Source organism: Larus michahellis, chromosome 2, assembly GCF_964199755.1.
Source record: "Larus michahellis chromosome 2, bLarMic1.1, whole genome shotgun sequence".
NCBI lineage: Eukaryota > Metazoa > Chordata > Aves > Charadriiformes > Laridae > Larus > Larus michahellis.
The window spans coordinates 11,413,047-11,439,445 of record NC_133897.1 but is presented as its reverse complement, the minus strand read 5'-3'; the positions used below and the strand labels follow the sequence as shown (position 1 = coordinate 11,439,445).

Below are 26,399 nucleotides of genomic sequence, written 5' to 3'. Positions count from 1 at the left end.
AAAGAGGACAAGAGGGAACAGGATTTTACCCTTATGGTTATACTGTGATTGAGTCCTGTTCCCAAGATTATGTCAAATTTTCACTGAATAGCTACTTAATGTACAATGCATTAACAATCTTGGGAGCAGAAGCTAGAAATGATAATTGCACACTCTCCAGTTGACTATCCTATTAGGCTGCAGAGTCATACTTTTCCTTTTGCTCTCTTTCTGGCTCCATGCAGCTTTTCTATTCACTGGCATCACTTCAGTGAAAAGGAGAGTTGTCCCAGCCCTTCTTAAAGCCTAATAGCTAGGGACTGTCCTGTGATATGGCAGATACAGGAGTGAACCCTCTTCAGGCTGAAGAACTTTGATTTCCCATTTCTGGAGCAGAAGTGCTAGTCAGTAAGCTCTATATGTGTGTGTGTATATCTATGTATATATGCGCATAAGGGTGACTCTCTCACATGGTTCCTACTAGCCAAGAGCTGCTTTTTAGAAAGATACCGCATATACCCTCCCCTGGAGTATTTGGATCCAGTTGGTGCTCTCAGAGCGCTTAATACACTGGGCTCCTGGCTTGTTCAGAGGTAGCTCCAGTTTGTTACTAAGGACAATGGGAGTGAGGATCATATTTTTCAAAGCAGAAAAATACAGGGCTTGTACTGGTATTTTCAGGGCATTGGCTGGACTTTCAATTGCAATCTGGCTCCTGGTGACTTAGTATTGAGGATTTATGGTAGCACACAGAAGCAGAACTGCAAGCACTTGTAGTCTTTAGGTCAATCAGGGCCCTGCATCTACATAAGGATGCTTGTTGTGATTTTGATGATGTTATTATCACTAGTGGGGAATGCTGTGATTCCCCTCCCTGCCAAGATATAGAAAAGAAGCTTTGTGCCTTTTTTTTTTTTTCTAAGCCTGCCTATGGGATATATCTGTTTGGTTTGAGCACTGCTGGTACACTGCGAGTCACTATTGTATCTTGGGATCTTAAGCATTCTGCAGCCTTTTGAAAGGTTTGGGTTTGTATCCCAGAATTGGACTGGAGTGCATGATTTCACACGTGTAGTGAGAATATTGTAAATAGAGTGATAGTCTGAGGTGTAATACTGATTTTTGTACCAAATGCAAGTTAAGAACAACATAAATATAAAACCAATTAAATAGTCCTCCTAAGAAGGAAGGGCTTAGACTTTGTGATGGTAGGCTTTTTTTTTTTAACTGAAGGTAATCAATATGTTTTGCAATGCATTTATGTTTTAGCATAACTACAACTACATTTTTTTCCTGCTACTCTGTCCTGCCTCATGTGCAAATACGCAATGAACTTTAAATGAACTATGTCAATCTAGAAAAAGGAATATATTTTCCCTTTCGTGACAACACACAATGCTTCTGTGATGGAGTGTTCACTTGTTCCCAGGTGACTGTTATTGATCTAAAGTGATTAAGTCTGATGCTGGAGCGAGGAGCTGTGTTCTACATACCATGCTAAAATTTATTCCTGAGCAGAGCAGTGCCTTATTTTGGGATTGCTCAGCAGACCCATTTGGATATTGGTGCATGCATAGAGCTGATTCAAAAGTCTTCCTTTAGTTTTAGTTAAAGGGCAGGAACTAAGACACCTATTAGCGCATTTGTTTACGAACCCTTGGGCTTTATTGTCACTAAATACGCTGGCATCAGTATTGTGGAAATTGCAGCTACTTGTCAGTGGGTTTGTTGAAAATTTGTTGTGCAAATACTGAAGTGTTTTATGGAAAGCTGGTATTTCTGGCTAACCTAAATCATTTCATATTTTGAAAATGGATGGATTTAACCTTAAGTATTGCAACAGTTATCTGCAGAACTTACTGTCATAATTCTCCATAGGTGTTTACCACAGCATTGATCAAAGCTACTGTTTATTCTTGATATTTTCGTGCCCTCAACTACAATCTCCCACCCTTTTTCAAAGACTATAAAGTACTATTCCTAGTACGCTTGCCGCGGTTCATAAAATGCTATTTTATAAAACATTTCCCTTTGCCTCACCGGCAGTAATTAATAGAATGTCAGACTCCATTAAGTTCTGGGTTTATTGATTTAAATTAATGAGATCTACTTTGTATTTTAAGGTGTGACTTTAGTTTCAGCTTGATTCTTTCACAACACTGTGCATTAATAGTACTCTTCCATCAGTGATCTGAAAACACTTAAGAAACTGTATTTACGTGACGGTCCAGTTCATTGCTGGCCACTCCCCTAGAAGTTTGGCAAGCTTTCACAGAATGGTCGGGGTTGGAAGGGACCTCTGGAGATCATCTAGTCCAACCCTCTGCCAGAGCAGGGTGACCTAGAGCAGGTTGCACAGGAACGCATCCAGGTGGGTTTTGAATGTGTCCAGAGATGGAGACACCGGTATTTTCTTGCCTAAGAAATAGAGAAGTAAAGCAAAAAATAGCTTTCACGATGAGAAAAACCTAAACTCTATAACTGGAACAGTTCCATTAAAACTTGGTTGGCACTGTACAGGGATCTGTTCAGAAACCTGCACCAGATCATGCTTTAAAAAACCCTGTATGTTTAACCACTTCCAGTCAGTCTTTAGGCTTTGCATTTCCTGCGTTTGCTGTATTTGGTAATGCTTTGGCTTGCAAACCACCTGAGGATGTTGCTGCTTTGAAGCCACTGAACACAAAACCACAATCTTGCACTTGGGACTTGAGTGCAAGGCCAGGTGAGGCCACCAGAGCCGGAATTGTACAAGAGCTGGCCTAATCTTAGCCTGGTATCTCAGGGATTGCAGGTGACCATATACCTCCACCCCTTAGGAAGGTGAGTATAAGTAGTCTTAGGTTATATTCATCTCCTAATAGAAGATAGGTGGGAGCTCAACCACCTGCAGTTAGATGACAGTTGTCATCTTAGCCAGCACTAGAACTGGGAGCTGGTTGTGTGCCACCCTGCAGCTAGGATTGATGAGACAGTGTGTGTGGCTGGATGCAATAAATCTGCATCCTCTTGGACATATTTTACGCAAGAAATGAGGGAGATCTTTTAGTTTACTAAATTATACTAGGAAATTAAAGTATGTGCTCAATAGCAGGTAACACACAGGGCTCTTTCTACAAACCATGGGAATGCCTTTCAGATCTTGAACTATATTTATATATTAATTCAATTTCTTGCTCTTTAAATTTTACATGAGCTTAATGTACTTACAAGTTAATTGAAAATGTATTGCCAAGTTATATTAAGTTACACTGGGGGCAGTTAAATTACAAGTTGAGTTCCTCTTGGTAAAAGTGATCAGAACATCTTTTCTGACAACCCCCCTCCACTGTATTTTCAACTAGATTAGTTATGTTGCAATTAACCTGTTTTCTACAGAAGGGCGCTCCATTCCAAAAACAGCTGGATGGGTTGTTTGACAATAGAGTAGGTTTTAGTTTAAAAAAAAAAAAAAAAAAGCCCAGAAATAGGGTTTCAGTTTTTCAATTTATGCTGCTGCTATTGATATGCTTGCATTTCGAATGTGATACACAAGAATCATAAAATAGTTTGGGTTGGAAGGGACCTTTAAAGGTCATCTAGTCCACCCCTGCTCTGCAATGAGCAGGAACATCTTCAACTAGATCAGGTTGCTCAGAGCCCCGTCCAACCTGACCTTGAATGTTTCCACGGATGGGGCATCTACCACCCCTCTGGGCAACCTGTGCTGGTGTCTCACCACCCTCAGTGTAAAAAATTTCTTCCTTCTATATAGTCTAAATCTTCCCTCTTTTAGTTTAAAGCTATTACCCCTTGTCCTATTGTAACAGGCCCTGGTGGAACGTTTGTCCCTGTCTTTCCTGTAGACCCCCTTTAGGTACTGGAAGGCTACAAAAAGGCCTCCCCAGAGCCTTCTCCTCTCCAGACTGGACAACCCCAACTCCCTCAGCCTGTCTTCATAGGAGAGGTGCTCTAGCCCTCTGATCATTTCTGTGGCCCTCCTGTGGACTTGCTCCAACAGGCCATGTCTTTCCTGTGCTGAGGGCTCCAGAGCTCGATACTTCTGATGGAAAAAATGTAGTCAGAAGTTGATTCAGTCTGGTCTGTTTATGTTTATGAGAACTTTTATAGCATCATAGAATCATAAAATGCTTTAGGTTGGAAGAGACCTTAAAGATCATCTAGTTCCAACCCCCTGCCATGGGCAGGGACACCTCCCACCAGACCAGGTTGTTCAAAGCCCCATCCAGCCTGGTCTTTGAACACTTCCAAGGATGGGGCATCCACAGCTTCTCTGGGCAGCCTGTTCCAGTGTCTCACCACCCTCATAGTGAAAAAATTTCTTCCTGATATCCAATCTAAATCTACCCTCTTCCAGCTAGTTGAAAAAAAGGTGATCCAGAAGAAGGAATGAAAACCTTTTAAGGCCAACTGATGTGTTATCTCAGATGGGGCGTTTCTAGAAAAACTTTCATTAAGCATCATTTGAATTTAGCATCTTGCAGTCAGACTTTGCTTAATCCAGTTCTTGTCAGAACAGTGCTGGACCACTGCAATTTGGATGCTTCCTGGCTGCAACGGTAAGAGCTTTGTTAAGAGCATTTTATGCTGTCATTCCGTTATGCACAGCAAGCTGAGATTTTCTGTTGGGATAACATTTCCCGTGGTCAGCACAGCCAGCGTTTCACGTGAGGAAGCCCTTTTCATCAGGAATGGATATCATGGGCAGTACTATTCAGGTACTAAATAATCTGAACAGCAGTAATTTGAACGTAGGTTTGTGTATACATCAGATATCTTTAAAATTCTGTTGGAGAAAAATACTTGTATACTGATGAATATCATGTATATTTTTTGTTACATATTTCATCTTGAGAATGAATGGCATTAAATGTAATTGTGCAAACATTGCTGACCAAGTTATTTCCCTGAGAAAAGGGCTAGTTGCACAGCAGAGTATGTGAAGTACGCTTTACCCGAAGAGCTTTTATAAACTCTGTATGCTTCTTTGTAACTAGCTAAACAACCTGATATCAGCCAGCAACTAACTTGGCTTGAAGGACCTAAACTGGATATATTAAACTTTTTTCAGATACTGAATTTTTGCACAACGATTATTTTGTTTATTACTACTTTTCTGATGTATGTTTTATTTTATCTCGTATATGAAGCTTTCATTTTATGTTTTAATTTTTCTTAAAACTTTGATTTTTATTTTTTCACTTTTAAATTTTATTTGCCTTAGCTTGGATATCAATAAATGTATAAATGAATTATTACTTGGTATTACACTTAATATCCCAGAAAGCATGCATATATCTTTTGTGATATTATCAACTTGTCACATGTGCAGAGACTGCCCGATGTGATTACTGTTATTAATAAAGACCATAATATGAAATTGCATGGACAAACACACAGTTTCCAAAGGGAAACCACTTAAATTGTTGTTTAACATCCAGTACTTCAATTACATCGTGTATTTGCTGATAGCTAGCTTTTACATATTGACATACATTTTTATGTAACTCTACCTGGAAATGTCAGGAGGAGAGTTCAGGGAAAACAGAAGAGAGATTTTAATTAATATTGCTCACGGTGGGACACAAGCATTGTTTCAGTTTCAAATTAGAGTAGTGCTCACTCAGGCATGCACTTGTAATATGTTATAATTAAGGACTTGTAGAGAAAGGAAAAATTAATGGACAGCATCTCTAATAATGAGTTGCATTACAGCAGAGGGAATCAATATGACCTCATGGTTCATCTGTCATTTGTCTTTGCTTCAGACTGCTCTCTGTGTGCGCGTGGGGGTTAATGTATATATGTGTGTATGTATGATTAAAAGTCGCCAAAGGCCAGAAGTTATAAAAGGTATAGAGATTTCCTCTATATGTATGGTCATTAAATAATAAAAAGCTGCTTTTCAAAGTCTAAATATATGCTTGAATTTGATATTTTGCTGTAATAGGAATTTTAGCACATTTATAAAGCTTTTGTCATCTTATATCCCCAGATGTAATAACGGACTGAAATATTCCCCACAAAAGCCTTACTCTCGTAAAGATTCCTGTGCATTATAATTTTATAGGTAGAATGCTGGAAGGAATATTGGTTGTGGAAACTACTGATATGAGGAGGACTTAATCTTAGGAGGAGGAACAAGTCTTATGAGGAGCGGCTGAGGGAGCTGGGGTTGTTCAGCCTGGAGAAAAGGAGGCTGAGGGGAGACCTTCTCGCTCTCTACAACTACCTGACAGGAGGGTGTAGAGAGGTGGGGATCAGTCTCTTCTCCCAAGCAACCGGTGATAGGACAAGAGGAAATGGTCTCAAGTTGTGCCAGGGGCGGTTTAGACTGGATATTTGGAAAAATTTTGACACTGAAAGGGTTGTTAAGCATTGGAACAGGCTGCCCAGGGAAGTGGTTGAGGCACCATCCCAGGAGGTATTTAAAAGACGGGTAGACATAATGCTTAGAGATATGGTTTAGTGATGGTTTTTGTCAAGAGTTAGGTTGATGGTTGGACTAGATGATCTGAAAGGTCCCTTCCAACCCAGGCAATTCTATAATTCTATGACTACTTTTATCACTTTTGCCACTCCCCTTGGTCTATAATAGGTGAAAATTAGACTGTTACTTCACAGGTCTATACATAAAATTGTGATCATTAGCTGCTTTACAGAAATTAGAAAATAATTCAGGGAAGGGACATTTCATGGAAGTCATAGAAATGTATTTATAAGCATGATAATTGTAACAAGAGGGATCCATTTTGACTTGCTTGTCATACGGAAGGTTATTTAAATCTTTGATCTATGGGGTTTTGTTCAGATTTTTAAAATAATAACTAATTGACTGGAAGCATTTCTTGTCATTTAAAAAGCTTCCTGTGAGAAGTATGCTCATGTTGTGTTTGTATTGTGGATATGAGGATGGTATTGCTTCTATGAAGGTGGGAAACTTAACTCAAACCAAATGCAAAACTTATCAACTGAGTATCTGAAATTGCTGCATCCAGATGGCCAGTAGCTCCTTCTCCATCTACTTGTGAAAAGAGATTGTCAGACCTTGTTTTGGTGATGATTCATCCCTGACTGATGGTTTTACATAATTATATGATTCTCTGCCTAACATGAATCTGATATTTTTGTGTTGTGGAATAAACATATCTTTCATGAAAAAAAATATAGTTCTTATAAACTTGCAGTTTAATTTCCATCCAAGGATTTCCAAATGTTTTACAAACTTAAATACATTAGGACTTGTAACAATATCTCTTTTAAGAAAAAAAAAAATAGACCTTAGATAAGACATCTAAGGCTAGCAAGAATCTGAATCAACCTTGAAAACTTGTTGATTCCTGATGTGTACTTGTACAGCACTTCACAGAAAAAGTAGCATTAAAAACACACAAACGAAAAAACCCAGAAAACTAGCGGGCAAAATAAACCTGCTATGAAGTGAATTTATAGAACTGTCACTTCTAATGGTCAGTTTTATGTATATAAAAAAAGGGTTAAAAATGTGTTTGCCTGTCGTTAGAGAGGCATAGATTCATTCTTGCATCAATACAGCCTTAATCCTGTAAGGGGACCTATCTGAGTTCCACTGACTCGATGCCCTAAAGGCTGGCATTGGGATAGCTCTTGTTGAAATAACCTGAGATTCCCATTTAAGCAATGTCGAAGCAGAACAGGATTCTTGCTGTTCAGTGCTCCTTAGCCATTTCGCATGGTGGTGACATGCAATAAAATGTGTTTCGTTGTTTTTTTTTTGGGGGGGGCGGGGGGGGGTGGATTTTCTGGAAATAACATATGTTGTGCATAAAGTTGTTTTAATTGCAAGATATCAAGTTCTGAGTTATTCTGAAAGAGTCACCATAATGCAAACACAATCCAGGTATTTGTTGACGTTTACTGTTTCTCTTCCACCCCACCCTTCACAAAAGACACACCACGATAAAGCTGCCTCTAAGGAATGTGTATTATGCAAAACCTACCAAATCTTAAATGTAGCACAGCAGTAAATCTAGAGTGAAATCCTCAATTTGCTCAAATTGAAACAAATGGAGCTTGTACTAAGTATTCTAGAGTTCAGATCCCTCTTGTGGAAACTCAATAGTCTCCTGCAGTTTGGGGCTTCACTTGAAGTGTTCAATCCTGCCTCGTAATGGGAACAAACTTTTAATCCTGCCCATTTTGACTTTCCTGTTTACCTCGTTTGTTTGTTCCGTTGCTTGTATAAGTGTGACGCCATGGGGCTCATGGGAGACTTTTCTTCTAAGGATCTTGAGATAATAGAGTGCGCCAGCATTCCCTTATGCAACTTCTTTGTTTCTCCAAATATAGAATAATTTATTTTTTTTAAATGACCGTTTTGTGGTAAAAGAATTCAAAACCATTTGTATGACTTTAGTGTTATAAAGCCTATTATCTTTTCACTAAAGACAAGCTCTGATTTTGATGCAAAATTTATTGAAGTCACCCAACTTTGTAGACACTTACGTGTAAACGTATTCGGAAGCCTACTAAGTTATTTAAATTCCTTACTTTGCTCTTAATTTTCGACATAACTCCAAATGAAATTAAGTTGCTGTCTTCGCTTATTTGACCCGTCCCAGAGGTGTGGTTAGCTTCAAGACAAGAAATAAGAATTCTTAGAAAGAATATAGTTGTTCCCTTTACTGAAAAGGATTCCCAGATGAGAAAAACTGCTCTTCTAAGTCCTCCGTTATTCCCGAAGAGACTATCTCCTGTGGGCTGTAAGTCTGCGAGCTGTCTCCCAGTCTAATAACATGTGACTGAGGGGTTTCAGGAATTTAATGCTGGAACCGGTGGAGAATAAAAATCACCCAGGTTTCAACTCCACCTGCTGTCCTTTGAACTGGAATGTGAGCTTGCATTTAGACTCTATGGAGCTTTAAAAACAGTATATATAATTTTACTAAAACTCATGTGTTGTAAGGGTATGATAATGCTGATTCATGTAGATAACCCATTATAATCCCAAAATTTCTCCTCAGGAAATGTAATCCAAGCCAACTATTCTGTATCATGTACTGTACAGCTATTACTTCTACCTGGCTATAGGTGTAGTATCTCACAGTTCTCCCTACTGAATTGTGTCCTTTTTTTATGCCATTTTCCAATTTCTCAAGATTATTTTGATTTCAATTTTGTTCTCTAGGGGCTTGAAAGAAGCTACAGGCCCTGTGTTGTGTGCAGTCAAATGTCGCATTTAATAAGCATTCACTCCATTCCATCATCTAAATGATTAATAAAATCACTGAATAAATACTACTAGACCCAGGGCAGACCCTCTTCAGAATCCTACAATACATCCTCTTCTGACATCCTGTTTTAACAGTTATCCATTGATAGATCTAAATATGGTTTTCAAAACAGTTTCACCTATTTTAAAGAGGGTTCATCTGGAACTTGCTAATGAAAATGTCATGTGAGACAGTACCAAACGCCCTGCTAAGGTGAACGTGAGACATCTACTGACTTTTCCCTTCACACAAGGGTTTTTATCCTGTCATGGAGAAAATCAACCTGATTCAGCAGTCTGTTCTTTAAAAACCCATGTTGACAATACTTATGTAATCTGTCCTGTCTTCTGGGTGTTTTTTATTTGCTCCAGTGTTTTTCTGGGGCTTCATTTTAAACTGAGTAGTCCACATTTCCCAAACTTCTCAATTTTCTCTCATTCTGATGATTGGAAAAAGCAAACTAAAATACCTACCTTCTTGAGCCACACTTCTTTCCCGTGAGTCCTCTTAAATAAGTACTTAGTACTCTAAATTTCCTCTAGTGTGCTTTCTAAGAATGAGTTTCATCAGGTCTGTGATTTTTGAAAATGTAGAATTTGGTCAAATGCTCATCTGCCTAATTCTACCTTCCGTTTTCTTGTTTTTCCTGGTTTGTTGTGATTAATTGCCTGATCGCAGTTCTCTTTCTGATGAAAAATGAAGCCAAAGTAATTTAAATATTTTTCTCATGGTCATCTATTAATAATTCTCCTGACTCACATGCAGTTGTTATTTTCAGTATACTTACATTTGGGGGGGTGGGGGGGGAACAAAACAGAAAACCCCATGTATTGCCTAATAATTTTAAAGCAATCCCAGTATTTTTCATACAATGGAACTGTACTGGCTTTTATTTGGGAACCAGCTGCAAGATTTTACTACCTTTTCTTTCCTCCTTTTTTTTTTTTTTTCTTGCTAAATCCTGCAGAAAATTTTACAAATATTCTCAAAGTGTATGGGGGTCTCTTTTTGTCACCTTTCTCTACTATTATACATAAGCGATGTTCTGTGGGACTGCAGGTGATCTACCAACCATAGACAGAGAAACTGCGGAGGATTGAACCATCTATTTTCTGACTGTTTTCATACTATTGCTGTGTCTCTAGAGCATGTTCTTTTTACCTGTTCCCCTATGTTACATACTATACTTGGATCTTTCTGACTCTTGTCCCACTGTGCTCTTGCTGTTTTTGTATTCCTACTTACTAATTTGACTTCCAAAGTGATTTATTTTGAAGACCTTGCAATTTGTCTACCTATCAGATCTCTAGGCACAGTGAAATTGGTCTTTCCAGAGTCCTGTCTTCACTTCATCCTTCTCTTATGAAGAATTTACGACCTTTGCCATTTCACCGCCTTTTGCACCCGTAGTTCCTTTGACAGGTCTTGAAAAGCCCTTCTTTTCTGACAGAACAAGCTGCTGAGGGTCTTCCTCTATTGCTTTCACGTGCTTGTATGTGAATAAATTTCCCAGTGTCCTGCTGCGTTCTGAGTCCAGTGAGCGTTTGGTAGTTTTACTCTTCTACTTTGTATTTAGTATTCTTGGGTTTTTTTCTGTTTGTTTTTTTTTTTTCCCTGTAGTTTATAAAACATATTAGAAACCTATAAACTGCTGTCTAAACAAAATTATTTTTAGGGAAGATTTTCTTTTTTTTTTTTTTTTCCCAGAAATTGTATGACCTTCCACTTGAATAGATGTGGGGGTGTTTTGGTTTTGGTTTTTTTTTTTTTTTTTTGTGCCCCAAAGTTGCATACAGCAGCAAGGCAAGTGAGCAAATCAGTTGTGTGCACACAGACCTTTTATTAATAGGGGAATTAGCATTTACCATCTAGTAGTGATGGAGAGCTTGTCCTTAAGTAATTTGCTCTTTTAGACAGATTTTTGCCAGAAGATCCTGTGGCTTCACAGCAAACACAGCTCAGTACTTTTTTTCCCATGTGGCCTTCAGGTGGCAAAGAGAGGGATTAAGAGAAGCTCAGAAGATTCCTGGAAGCAGTAATAGGCCTTCTCCAATTTGATTTTCTTCCTGCAGTGGGATCACCACCTTTCTCTACAGATAAACCCATTTATCTGTACCTGTCTTAAGGTCTTTCTTCAAAGTAGAATGACTGCCTCTGTCTTCAGTACTGCAGTTGTGTAGTGAGCTAATGAGAAATTCCACCTATTATCTATGTGTTTCTCCCAAGGCATCTAGCAACTGTTTTTGAGGATGCTGAAGCTGCTAAACGTAACTGCATTTCTTGTTTTTTCTTCTCTATGTGAAGGGAAATGCCTTAACTATTCAGTTTTCATCTCACTCTTTTAGTGATATGCAGAAGAGAAAATTAAAAAAAAAATTATTCATTTAAATTAGGGTGTCAGGGACAGAGTCTTTATTCCAGTTTCCATTGCTGCTGCTTACCTATGGTATTCCTATTCTTATAAGCACTGTGGATTAGCATTTGGATTTACGTGTGTATCCTCTGCATCAGATGCCAGTTGCCCTGTTTGCATAGAATAAACGCATTTTTGCTGCAGCAAAGCCTCTTTTGGCTCTTTCATTTTATTTTCTTGCTGTTTTGAAGTTGAACTCATTTCTGAGGTACCAGATGGCCAGGTATTAAATGCATGAAGTGCATTATTTCCTCCTTCCCTCCTCTGCAGCAGTCTATTTCTGTTTAACTATGCAAACAGGAGTGGTTGAAATTAAAAGCAGGAGTTGCACCTGATATAAACCCCAATAAAATCAGGTGACATTGACTATGTTTGAAAAGTAACCAACTTTTAGAATTCTTAAGCTGCTTAGAATAATGTTAAATGAAATTGTTGGCTGAAGAAACTACTTAATTGTTGTATGTTTCATGCTGGGAGAGGGGATTTTGGCGGAAGAGCTCTTCTTTAGTTGGTAATAACATCCGTTACAAACGAGCTGGGGTGGGTCAAAGTCAGCGTGATAGTTTGCGTGATAGAAGTCACTCTCAACTGTTAATGGGTTGAGGTGAATTTCAGCAAAACAGTGAAGAATACGTAGGGAGTTAAAATATTTAACCATGCTGTTTTGGGCTTGACATGGTAAAGCTACAGTAAGAAACTGTTGTTCTCTTATGCTGACTTAAAAACCTTGTGAAATGCGTATAAAACTACTAACTCCTCACTGATCATCTTATCTAATATCCAGAATTAAGCCTTGTATAAATAGGTCGTATCTGAATGTCAGGTAGGTATAGGTAACATATGGGTTTCTGGTGTTTTATAACTTAGTTCTCAAATAAAAAGTAGTACAGTGTTTTTGCAGACATGCTTTAATTAAGTTTGTCTCTGTAGGCAAAGTCGTATAATGTTCCAGCTTTGCTGTATCCTCAGACCCTTTTGCTTCATTGGGTTGAAGTTGTAGATTGCCTTTTAGCTCTTAAGGTTTTACAAGTAAGACACCGTACTATAGAGAGAAAAATGAATATAATAACTTTAAGATTTTTAAGATATCTTGATCTTTCATAAGAAAATATGAGGTATAATTTTTTTATGACTCTACATATCTGAATAGCTGATGTGAATTTCACCACTTGATGTATATTATTACTGTTTCCAAAGCATTTTAGTTTGTCTCAGGGAAGTGCTGCTGTAAAATATGGGGCTTTCTTTATACAGCCACGGAAGTTGTAGTACGGAGGACTACTGAAATTACTTGTGGCCTTGCCTGTCATTCGTTAGTAAATGCAGCCACATTAATCAAAATGTACTCATTGGAGAATTTTCATCTATAGTATACTGCTCCCATAACTCTTCCTGCGTTTTTCCTAGTGTCAGCAAGATATGACATTTTTAGAGCAGATGTGTAATTTCTGCAAATATTTGTAATTCACTTTACAGGGTATATATATATCACGTAAGAGATGCTATGATATTCAGGCTTTAACATGTACAACATTTTATGGTTCTTGTGGGCTTGACCTCAATTTATTTGCAAAATAATTTTTCGAATACTACCACAGAAGCTTTATAATACAAAGTTTTTAAAAGTCTCCCATACTAAGTTGAGTTGGTGATCTGTCATAAAATCGCAAACAATACATTTTAGTCCTTGAGAATTACTCTGTGGAAATGCCGGAACACAGCACCTTGAATCAAATCAATGCATAAATCCTGCTGTTTTCAACGAATTCAAAATTTCGCCTGCTGCCTTTGCCTGTTCCCTTACCCTAGAGCCTGTCATGCTTGGCTATCAGACCTCAAGTGTCGTTGCCTTTTTGAACCCTGGTTCTGATGATAATGTGACCAGGTGGATGGCTTATTTCTTCCGATCCTGTATGTTTATTCCAGCACCTCTTCTCTGTACGCTAAAGTATGTGACAGAATTTCATTCTTATTTTCTGACAAAAGTAGGTCAAGAGTAGGTACATCCCTGTTGTTCGCACTGATGGAAGGAAATCTCTTAGCATCTCTCTAATACCTTGTTATTCTCACTTTCACCTCTTGCTCCCTGTTTCTTTGCAAACAACAAAGTCTTAAATTTCTAAAGTAAGGCTGGGTTTAGCAGGAATGTTAGAATTTGTTTCTTTGGGAGTTTATTCGGGAAAATAGGCATGTTTGTTACTCTACATGAAATCCTTGTGAGGATAGCCTTATAATAACAGTAGAAAATGTGAATGGAAAGCCATCTGGTCCGTGCCACTACCCCTGAGGATACGCCTGTGCAGACTGGAGTGACTGTTGTGGAAACAGCGTGTTCGGAACAGTCGTGCCGGGTTGTTCCTCCGTGTATCCTACCTGTTCCTTGACTGTAAGCCTGGGGCGCCTGATGTGAAACAGTGCTGGGTATGTAACATCTTAGTGGCAGTACTGCCAGTTGGTTCCTTTGATGAATTGTGAACAAACAAAAAAAATTACTATAACGCTGAGTTTATCGTTCTCTGCAGTCATGTATGTATGTATTGCATATGTCTCAAATCATACGTTGTGAAAAGGTGTATTAGGTTCAAATGTTATCTTGCACTCTCTTGTATAATCTCAGTCCTTCTCCCACAAGAGGGAGACATAAAATATGATCGAATCAAAGGAGAAAAGCATCTGGTATGAGGAGGCCCTAATTAGCAAGCAACTTTACCATTCCTGAGGGAACGAAACTCACAGAACGAGTAAATATCAATAGCGTGGGAACATTTGGTATGACAGAATGTTTTCTTGTAAAGGAGAGAGAAAGAGACTGTGTAAATGTGATTATAGATTTTGAAGGAAGGCAAAATGTTTCTCAGCTAGATTCTGGCTGTGTTTATGTTCGCACATAATGTGGTGCAATTGGAGCAGACCTACCAAGCAAAACACTTGATTTGCAAACCTGACATGCAGGCTGGCACAGATTTCAGGAGGTGCTTTCCCTTGGAAGATCTCTGGTCCGGTCCAGGGACTTGAACACCACGAGTGCTCATTTCCTTCAAAAGGGTGAATGCGTGTGCTCTGCTATGGCAGCTAAAGTGTCTTCAGTGAGGGCGAAGCTGAGATTTGCTGCAAAAACATATGACTTGTGGAATAAAACATTGCTGTAAACACACCTTCCTCCTTCCCTTTTTGTAAGTCTTTATGCCAAAAATTGTTTGACATGTGAAATTTCATATGGAAACCCTGCCTGAACTCGGGTGCTGTCTGAAATGTGTTTCCTGGTATGAAATCAAAGGATTTTCCTAGAGAGAAAAGCAATAAGCTGATAGTGCTGTATTAACACCATTTCCCATCACCGAAATGCTTTCCAAACTCTGAAATACACAAATTAATGTAAGACAATTTTGTAGAAAAGAGGGGCAGAAAAGATGGAGTCTAGTTTGTTTGTTTGGGTATTTTTTTTTAATGATGCTTATGTAGGGAGCAACATTGACAGTCTCCCCTAAAACAGAGCAGTCCTATCTACCCATTCATCTGCAGAGGTGCTCTCAAAACCAACCTGTTGTTGATGGTCACCACATTCTTCAGTTCCTGGGTTTTTTTTGTTGCTCTACTGGTATATTTTTCAGCAGTAGGCTTCCTTCTCAGGATTATTGATTGCTGCCTGCAATCAGAGCTGCACTGCTTTCCACAACGCTGTCTTCAGCTTCTGATTCTGCCTGCTTTTTTTTCCCCTGCAGGTTTGTGCATGAACAGCCTGATTTCCCTTTAACCTTTATCTTCTCTTGTGAGCAGCCTGTGCGGGCACTGCAACAGCAGGGACCTGAGATTCTGGTAGATCATCCAGAGCTTTATTTATTTATTTATTTTCCAACTTCTTCATTTCTCACTAGGAATAAAAATGAAACAAACAAAAAACCCCTTCCAACGCAATAAAATTATGAATGATCTGAGAAAAATGACATGAAGTTAGAGTATTTACTTTATGTTCTTACTCTGTCCATTGCTGCATGGACTAATGACAAAGCTGTCTCCCTACCCAATGGAAAGATAACAACGGAAGATTACTGGGAAGATGGAAGTGTTTTGTGTTTTGTTCTCCCTTCTTCAGTACTATGTCTGCAAGAAAGATTAGCTCTGCATAGTTGAAAAAAGCAGCAGAGGAGTGACAACTCTGCTGGAACAGGAAAGAAGCAAAAGCCAGAAACCATTTAAGTGAGATGATTTGAGATTGCCTCCCTCTATTTCCAGGTGCTTTGCAGTGAGATTTATTTGATCCAGTTTTAGAGCAGCAATCTTAGAGAAGTCATAGAGAGGATCCTGGTGTTCTGGGAAAAATAAAGGGTAACATCCTCAAAAAAGGGGGATGCAAGGCAGGGGGAGGATGCATTCTCAGTTTAACTTAAAATTCTGGGAGAAGGCTGGAGTATGCATAATTCGCCTGCGTGTTTATAAACAACTACCTGATTTAAAAAAAAAAAAAAAGAAGTAGTAACAAACACAGCACGGCTTTGTCAAAAAAAAAAAAGCTCCAAAGGATTTCACGTGACAAATTTCATCTTTTGACAGGGTAACAAGCCACAGGGCTAAGCATATACAGTAAACATGTTTAAATCATGACTTTAAGGAGGTTTTTTGACACTTAGATTTTCACAAGCAAGTTGTACAGATCCTGTCTATATGAAAGTCCCTAGCCTGGTGTGGGCATCACTAACAGAGCAAAACCCACTCCAAGACAGGACCTGGTACTGGGGAGACCCCACGGGCAGATCAGCTGGTTTTGCCTGTGCTTAATTCTTTTACCTTGTGACTCCAATAAATGCCTCCATGGGGGCGCTTGCTGGCCTTAAGCATCTGCTTGTTTGGAGACGCTTCTTCTCTGGTGCTTTTCAATGTTTTCATAATGATTTACATGATACAGCTCAGAGTGTGCTTATGAAATCTGCTGGTGATATACAAGCCGGGAGGGCCTGTCAACATGTTCAAGGACAGGCTTGAAACCCATAATGACTTAGAAAAAAATTGGAGAAATGGATTGGAATAAATGCAGTGCAATCCAGTAAAGTACTGCACTTATTAGTAGTGTACCACATGTGGAAGGCTGGTGAAGAAACAAAAAGCTCTGAGATATAAAATGCATTGCAAGCTTCGCTTGAGTCGGTTCCATCATCATATCATGCAAATATCAAGCATCCTCCTGGTATGTTTAAGGGGGAATGTTATGTCAAATGTATGGGAGGTAAGACTTTTACACCGGTCAGCACTTTTGTGAAGCTTATTCTGGAGAAGTGCCCAGTTTTTGTGCTGGAAGGGTTCCTTTTGGAGCAATGTAGGAGTGATGTGAAGAAAGACCAATGAAAGAATCAATGTTCTGAAAAAGAAAAACCTGAGAGGGAAGAAAAAAGGTCTCCCTGTACTGAGAATGCCTTCCAGTTTAAGCCACATTATGTGGATATCAAGAGACAGCATGAGGAAAAATTTCCAAACCCTCCAGACAATGAGTACAGAAATAGATTCCTAGGGAGATGCAGCCTACAGGAATGGTTTAGGGGTTTTGCTGCTGCCTGGAGGTGGGTGATGGGCTCTCTGATCTCATGAGGTCTGAAAGTACATCCCACTTTTCCTGAGGTGCCAGCTTGCCTGGGTGGAGAGCTCAGAGAATCAAGAGCCAGAGGAACTGTGTGGAAGGGACAAAAAATGGAAGCAAAATCTGTTCAGCTTCCCAGGACTTTAATCTTTGAGTAGAGGAAGACACAGGTGCAACCAAATGATAGGCAGTAACTGAAATGTGCCAGAATACAAGGGTATGCTGTGCTCTACCATCTGTTATATTAGTTACGATTCTCATTGCAGCATCCTTCAGGCCTTGCTCTTGCAAAGCATTTTGCCTGCCTACACACTCGTCTTGTATGCCAGCCTCAAGCTTTAAATTGTCTTTAAACTTTATGAGACATGAAAGTTTTTTTGTCACTTTGGTCTTCTATATTGCAAATCATTTTGTGGTTATCGTATGGCTTGTGGGGAAGTGGTTGGTATAGAAACCTTCCAGATAAAGTGCTTCTTGTAGTATGCCTGCTGTTGCAGTGTCTTCCTTGTCCATTTTGACCTGGTGTCCCAAGTAAGTACTGTAAATCTAAATTTCTAGTCACTGATATTTTTATTCACTGTTGTCACCACAGTTGGATGCTCCTGTTTTGAATATGGATTAATTTTGCTGAATTTTAGCAACTTGGAGGTTTAAGTATGTAGCCTAAACGAGTCCGGGTTTCTTCTCCAGGCAGTGGGTGGCAATAGGTGCCTTCAGACAAGGAGTTTAGTGGGTGAAGTCGAAGGAAACGATTTGCAGCTGGAAAGAAAAGGAAGTAAAAAATTTAGTTAGAAAAGAAGGGGAAAGTATAACTTGACTTTGATGTGGAAAGTGTCTATTTCTGATTAATTAGCCTTTAAGGTAATAAATTTTGTCGTGTATTGGTTTGTTAGGTTTGAAATATGTTTTACTTAAAAAGACAGAAAACAACTGAGGAGCTTTTTTAATATAACTTTGTTTCGACTTATACGTATATTTTAAAGATATTATGACTTATTAAGATATTATTAAGTCATCATTACTGTAATGTGAGTGCAGATGGAACTGCATTGAATGGAGTAGTTACTGGTATTATGTTGTGGGATCATGTATACAACCTATGACTGAGTTCATTGCTGTGCAAATAAGCTGGATGGAGGTTAAAGCAATGTCAAAAAATAGCTTTTTATGTTCTCTTTCCCCCGGGTTTCCTTATGACATCTGTAGTTCAATCTTTTTCCCTGCTACATGAGAGTCTGGAAGAGCTTGTCTGATTTCTGCAGGTAAAGTTACAGAAGATGGAGCCCATTCATGGTGTTATGTTTTGATTCGCATGCAAACAGTTTGCATATTATTTAAGGAGGAAAGTAAACCGTGCTACGCTTTTACTTCTTCGCATAGTGTATAGTGTACTTAGCTAGTGTACCTTAGTCTCAGGTACCCAGCAATGTCCGTGAAGTTTAATGGGGTTTAGCATGATCCAGTTTCGTAACCAAAACCTGGAGCTTAGCTTCTCCCCTGTAAATCGCAGTATCGCTGTGCATGTATAAAATTTGTCTGTTTCTGGGAAGATGCATTTATTTCATTCGTTTTTGCAGGGTAAAGATGTGAGTGGTTCTTGGATGATCTTATATATATGTGTTAGTAAATTTTAATTGTAAATTTTGGTTGTGGAATAATAATCTGCATTTTTGTCTTTAGAAGTAAATCCTGTTGAGAAGTCATTGATGGAAATATGCAAAATATTTCCCATAAGCTACTTTTAATATGCTTTTCTCTTAATGAAATACATCTTAGCTTCATATTTATTCTTTGGCTTTTATTCATGATTTCTGTGATTAATCCTTATGAAAAGGATGGTAAAGTTTGGACTCCTGCAGTCCAAGACCTAATATCAAAAAAAGGTCTATAACTGTTGGAAGTGATTTGGGACAACTTCCTATTCCCTTTTGGAGGCTGCCATCTTGTGTTCTGAAGTCAAAATTTTCATTACCATTATCTCTCTCACTTGCCACTCTAGTTATGAAAATGGCTTTTAAATTGTGAACACAATGCAGATAAATGCTGCAGTATTTATCCTAACATGTAGATAGATACACTCACATATAGTCATTCTTTTGTGTTAAAAAAGTGATTTGCAGTAGACTCTTGGATTTTACACCAAAAGATCATTTTCTTGTAGATTTTACGTGAGATTGATAGCAATATTTTTCTTGTAAAGTTCTTACTTGGAGTTAAGTTAGGAGTGAGGTATACATGATTTGATATTAAAGAACACATTTTCAGGCTACTTCTTCTAACTTGCTCCGTGAATTTGTCTTTGAAAATGTTTAAATTAAAAGTAAAAATTCAAATGCAGATTCAAATTTCATTAAGGTTCTTCTATTTTATTCTATTTTATTGTTTTACACTTGCTTCTAGTTTTAGGCTGATTTTGTCTTGTGCAATATCTTCTTGTGTGAAAAGATGAATGAGCAAATGCAAAGGTTATCTCATGTTTACTAGTAGGATCAAATTAGGATCTTTCAAAGCTTTCGGAGTCAGGGTGGACCCATAATGAGTCCCCAGATGTTAAGAATGAAGTAGACTTGTATCTTCTGCCATTTAGTGGTAAAGGTGTCGAGGAATCTTCTTTAATTTATAGCATGAAGTGACTTACATTCAGAACAAGTTTAACATCAGGGAAAATGTTTACGTGAGTTTCAATGTCTCGTATATGCAAAAATGAAAGCTGGTGCTGGACTTCTGAAAGCTGGTGCGAAAAGGGAGGTTTTGGTTTTTTGCAGACATCAGAATTGATCGGCATTGCACTTCTTTATAACAGTACTATTTTTTCCCAACTTCTTTACAGAGTGAGTTAAGCAGAACTTTGCTGAAATATCTACTGCCTATCCTGCTGAAATGAAATTCAAAGTGATATTTGGAAATTCACTTCAAAGTGATATTTTCCCCGCCCGTCAAGTTGTAATGACTCTGAATTATTTTTGATTCATGTATGAGGAAAAAAGAAAGTATATGTGATGCACTCAGTGAAGAGGTGTTGCAATTGTTCTTTTATTCATCCGTGCTCACGATAGTTATAATTTTAACATAGCTGCTCCAGTGGATGATGTACTCTTATGACACTTTGCTTATTATGTAAAGCCTTTCATGTTTATTTTTAGCACAAATTTACACTGGGATGAACATGAAAACATATTTAGTATTATGGACTGTATTCTCCATCATTAAATAAATTAAACCTGCTTGAAGCAATCAAGGGCAGGTAAGAGAAAAGGAAGGCATTTCAATTGTGAAACCATTAGGAAGCATGTGAGGCTGCTCGAATGCAAATTTAAACCGATCACTGAATTATGAATAAAACATAACTGAAAAGCAGCTAGAAAAGATACTGTTTCTAGGGCTAGTATATAGACTTTAAAGTTGCTTTTAGGGTAACCTGTGCAATTGTTCACTGAAGGAAAGAAGAAGAAAACACTTCACAGTGCCAATTTGTGCACATCCATAATCCAGCGAGGCAAAACAGACTTTTTTGAGAAAGTCAAGTAAAATGCACTATCACTGATTTAGAGGAAAAAAAACAAAAAAACAAAACAAAAAACAAACAAACAAACAACCAGGGGAATGAACATCCTGCGTGGTTTCTGTTCTAGAACTGACTCCACCATCGAAGGTCTTGTCCGTTCCTGTGTAGCTGCAGATCCTAAAGGGACAGCTGAAATCCAGGATGCGTTTGTTTATCCAAACATAACAACTTTCAAGCCTAGTTTAGATAAGAAAACTAGGGCTCACAGTGCTGAAAAAAATCAGTCGCTTGTCAATGGTGCTGTGTAAAATGAAGACGCAACTGTAGGTACAAACGTAAAGAGGTTGAAATCTGGTACTTTCCTACTGTGCACCTCCAAATATTGCTGTATGATTAAAGGTGCAACTCTGTTATCACCAAAAGTACCAGCAGCAACAACTAAAAGTCCCCAGGCTTGCTGTTACACTGGCAGTCCTAGCAGATGGAACAAAATTGCAGTCATGTATCACTCTTAAAGACAATGCTAAAGGAGAAGCTGCCACAAGGTGTCATCTTCAGATGTCAGGGGAAGGGATGGATGGCATTGTAATTAATTTAAGACTACTACTGGGCTGCTTCAAATTGGTGAAGCCAGTGCCTTATTAAAGGAGAGAGCAGTGCGTGGTGCTTCCCAGGGAAGAAATAAGAGGATATGAGCAGTAGTCTGGAAAAATAAAAGCTGCTCTAGAGGCTATTGGCTTCCATTAATTCCATTTGGGTAAATCCAGAAATGGATTTTCTGCTGGAAAAAAAGATTCTTACTATCAGCCAAACGTATCTAGCAAGTCTGTCACTAAATGACTGGAAATATGTTACATTACAGTACCGGAGAAAGGACTGGACGAGGGGCACGGGTAACGTTTTTCTCAAGTTCAGTAGTAGAAACAGCACTTTCAGTTCCTTTTTCAACTGACTGAACTCGCTGAATCCTTATCCTTGTCCAAAACCTAGGAAAAAAAGCTATTCTTTGTATGTATCATTATTCTGAAACTAATATAAATTCTTTCTTTCAGTGAGTAGTGTTTTTTTTCTCAGCCAAAGCAAAGAGATCTTGTCTGCAATATCAGTTACTTCTTCATCTTTTTTCTTTCAGCAGGAAAGAGATATAGCCATTTTAATGTGAAAAGTCTTCAATTTTGTAGGTAGAGGACAAGGGAAAAATGTAGAAATTCAACCTAATTCAGGCTATTACTCGAAGCAGCAGGAAAGTGAGGTGTGTCTCTCTCAACTGTTGTGTCAACAGACATGCTAAAATTACCTGGCCTAATAAAAAGGGTAGGCTTCATGATTTCAGTGGGGATCAAAAGCATTGAGATGATATCTTGTAATATTCCTTTGCTAGGGGGAAAAATGCGTCTAAAGTCTCCCATAGGGTCTGTGATTAAGACTGTCTTCCCTCAGCTTGCTGCACCGGAAAGATTTAAGTACGATCCAGTAATCTTTGGTTAAAGAAACAAAGATGTGGTTACTTTTCTGAAGTAACTGAAGTTCCACTGAAGTGGAACTACAGAAGTTCAGAATTTTCCCACAGACTTCCTTCCCAAATTTCCCCCACCCCGTCTGTGGAACATCAGGTTGCTCTGGCAGGAGCAAAAGGAGAGAGGTGGAGCCACAAGCTTTGCAGCACCCTGGAGTCTCCCCACCACAGGGCTGGAAGTAAGCAGAAGTGTGCTATAATTAAAGAGCTCGGTAAACAGAGGAGCAGCCATTTCTGCTCATTCTCTTGCTAATCTGTGACTGCAGGAATAACATCCACACACAAGGCTATGGGACCAAAGGTGGCCAATGTCCCACAGAAGCAAGTTCTTCTTTTAGGACACGTGTGGCCTTAGTTCAATTATTTATCGAGTGACTGTCTCCATGTTACTCTGCATTTCTTGAATACCTGTTAGTAAGTAGCTTGAAAAGAAAAGGAAAATAAAATACCTCCTGAGATGACTTTCTGCCTGAGGGCAAGAAGAGCCCTTTGATGCCAGTACACTGCTGGTTCTTTCTCAGTTGCATCCTGCTTTTCCTTTGCATTTTGTACAGACAACACGTTCCGTGAAGAGAAGGCCTAAAGATTTGTCTGATGGAGCTTTCCATCTGTGGTTGGGGCAACCCTGTGGTATCAATACAGGCTGAGGGATGAAGGAATTGAAGGTAACCCCACTGAGAAGGACTTGGTGTGCTCGCAGTCCAGAAAGATAACTGTGTCCTGGGCTGCTTCTAAAGCAGTGTGGCCAGCAGGTTGAGGGAGATGATTCAGCCCCTCTACTCTGCTCTGGTAAGACCCCACCTGGAGTACTGTGTCCAGCTCTGGAGCCCCCAGCGTTGCAAAAACATGGACCTGTTGGAGCAGGTCCAGAGGCGGGCCACAAAAATGATCAGAGAGCTGGAGCACCTCTCCTATGAGGACAGGCTGGGGGAGTTGGGGTTGTTCAGCCTGGAGAAAAGAAGGTTTTGAGACCTTATTTTGGCCTTTCAGTACTTAAACGGGGCCTACAGGAAAGATGAGGACAAAGTTTTTAGCAGGGCCTGTAGCAATAGGACAAGGGGTAGTGGCTTTAAACTAAAAGAGGGTAGATTCAGACTGGATATAAGGAAGAAATTTTTTTTATGCTGAGGGTGGTGAGACACTGGCCCAGGTTGCCCAGGAAGGTGGTAGATGCCCCATCCCTGGAAACATTCAAAGTCAGGTTGAACGGGGCTTTGGAGCTCTAGTGGGAGGTGTCCCTGCCCATGGCAGAGGGGTTGGACTAAATGACCTTTAAAGGTCCCTTCCAACCCAAACCATTCTATGATTCTGTGATTGTGTGTTTGGACGTGCATCACACTGTAATTTTGCTGTGAGACTGGCACAAAGGGGTGTCCCACCTGCCATAAACTTGACTGATAATACAGTTTAAAAATTCAACTAATTCTATTTTTCCAACAAGGCATAAGCTACAATCATTTTTTGTAGCTTTCAAGAGATTATAATGTGGAAATGAGTAGCACTAAAACTACTCATAATTTTGATAGTGTTTAAGGCTTTTCACAAGGCAATGTAAGCTTCTGTCAGTGAGACCCTGCGTGCGGTTGGCATTTGTTCTGCAAACGCAACAGAACGCGGGCAGAGGAGGGTTCAGCTGGTTATAGGCTTTCACCAGCATCTTGGGAATTTGCAAAGCCAGTGAAACTATCAGGTGTTCTTTCTGCCATCCTGTGGCAGTATTGATATACTGCAAAGGGCCGATCTTGTCAAGTTTTGCTTAAACTCGGTCTATGGGTGGATGCTGGGACCGTAATCGATCATGTCCTGATCCCTGTTTTGAATGGCGTTGTTATTCCTGGTGTATATCCTTATGGCACGTGTACTCAAAGGTGTGTTATGAACAATATGGATTTTTTTTTTTCCCCCTGTATATGCAATTTAGCATACACTGCAGCTAGCTGCAATTGTTATTTGTTAGAAAGCAAACAATGATGTTTCTTGTGCTTCCTATGAGAAAAAGGCAAAGGGAATTTCTTCTGAATATTGATCTTTGGATAATTATGTATTTGTGGCATGTTTTTGAAATAAAAAGGAGTTATATTAACTATTAATGTTAAAATTAAAAAACACCCCACCCTGTTTACTACTTAATACACTAAGAAGTAATTTGTCTTTAGCTTTTACTTTAAAAAGAATAATTTTAATGGAATTTCTGGAAAGAAATTATCTTTGGTTTTGTATTCCCAGATAAACCAGCATTATTGTTATTACAGTGTTTTCATCTTTCTGTCCTGGAATCACTAATTTCTATAAATGAACTTTACGACAGCTAGATAAAATTTTAATTTTTAATGAAATTCAGTGCATAATGACAACACGCCTTGAATTAGAATTTGAATTTCTTAACACCTCTGTGGAATAAACCCAAAATTTATATAATGAAAGCATGAAATGCGGATGATTTTATTCCCCAATTACTGTTTTCTTAAACACGCGTGTATAAGTTGACATTGTGTGAGTGGAAGAGCCTGGGGCAGGGAGGAAGTGTTTGCGTCAGGGGCTACTGATGTAAATTGAAATAGATTAGTGAACTGTCTGAATGCAAAAAACCTAATGTCCATCCATAAAACCTAATTTTAACTTTTTTGAAAGCTGAAAATTATACCTCTGTTTATGGATAATAGTGTGTTATTCTGTGGCTATGCACGTGCTTTGGTGTTCTCCTAGGAGAAGTATTCAGCTTTCTCGGGAGAGGGAGAAGTCGTGCACACTAAATATTTAAACAGATTTATGGTATAAACTTGGAGACGTCATTCCGTCTTCTTTGGCACAGAGACTCAGCGACACATGGCACTTGGATGGCACGTGGATGCCATTCCAGGGGTTCATGTACTGTGGGTTGGTTTCGCATGGGATGGAGAGGTCTTCATTCTGGAATACTCGGCACAACCATTTCAGTTTGCTCCTGAATGCCTTTGGTTTTCTAAGTCTTTCTATGTCATTTGGCCTACATAACTTCTAAATGGAAAATTTATCCAGAAATATTTTTCCGGCCCATCAGAAATGTTAAACTTTTCAGTCTTGTTAATCACCTTAATATTTACTGTAGAGGCATGATGAAATTATAGAGACAGAGCAATTTTGAATGAAGGCAAATTCTGGGTATATAATAAAAGCAGTAAAACACAAACGAAACAAAACTATGGCTGAATTAATTCCTTCATTCTGTATTCCTTATATTTAGATATTTGTATTTTGACATATCTGTCTGTGTCTTAACTGGGAATTCGAATCTTTATTTTCTCACATTCGCTATAAAATGAACTAAATAATTTAGGGGTGTTACTGTCTTTGGGGCCTGGGCAACTATATAAGTTTATACCTTTGTATATTCATCCTGTTTGTTTGAACTGCAGGATTTGGTGGGTACAAATAATATTTCTATTTTCAGCAAGGTCATTCAGAAAAAAATCTGAAAGAGTGAATTCACTGGTTTATGAAAACCGTGACCTTTTCATAGTTTAAATATGTATTTATGTGCATTGGGCTTTATGTAACAGTGTATATTGTACAGCAGAGGGAGTATTTTGTCAGGAATCGAGAAGGCTATTTGTCACTGCGTCACTGAGTATTTGGCACATCACCAGCTTTAGCAAGATATAGTATATCTTTTTATCAGAAACAATCAGGCACTAGCATGTTAACTGCTGCATACAAGTGCAGAGGTTGGATGGGATAAGCTTTGTGTTACTAAAACCTTTCATTTCGTCAGGTTGTACAGAATACTTATCAATATTGCTGAAAATGGAGTGGAAAATGTATATGCATGTTAAAGATGAAATGCTCAGTTGCTATCAGTATTTCTCTTTTCTGCAGACTGGGATTTTTAAATTTTCTTTATGAATTAATTAGTTTTGAACAAAATTTCTCCTTCTGTTCCCTAAATCAGTACTTCCCAGTGTCTAAGGTTTTATGCTCTTTATGACTTTTATGCCCGTGTGTGTAAATGTTGCAGTAGTCCAATACCTAGTGGACTTCATGGCATTTGCCACTCTTCTGCTGGAGTTACAACGCTGTATTTTGGGCATTGGTAGGGGTTCTCAACTGTGTGATGAGAGAAGATGTGGGCAATGCTTTGAATGTTCTTCTATTCACAGTTTAAAAGAAATAAAAAGAGGTTTGCAATG

The 26,399-nt window shown here is 38.8% G+C and overlaps 1 protein-coding gene across 3 annotated transcripts in view; it reads left to right on the top strand.

Moving 5' to 3' along the window:
* The window catches only part of PTPRN2 (protein tyrosine phosphatase receptor type N2), a 661,189-nt gene that overhangs the window by 100,288 nt on the left and 534,502 nt on the right, over positions 1 to 26,399 (top strand). Inside the window, exon 1 of one of the 3 annotated variants that reach the window (XM_074574142.1) lies at positions 17,620 to 17,743. The exons of the other annotated variants lie outside the window; for them this stretch is intronic. The gene's annotated coding sequence lies outside the window, so the exon portion shown is untranslated. Of the gene's footprint in view, positions 1 to 17,619; positions 17,744 to 26,399 lie in introns of those variants that run through there. 3 annotated transcript variants of the gene reach the window in all.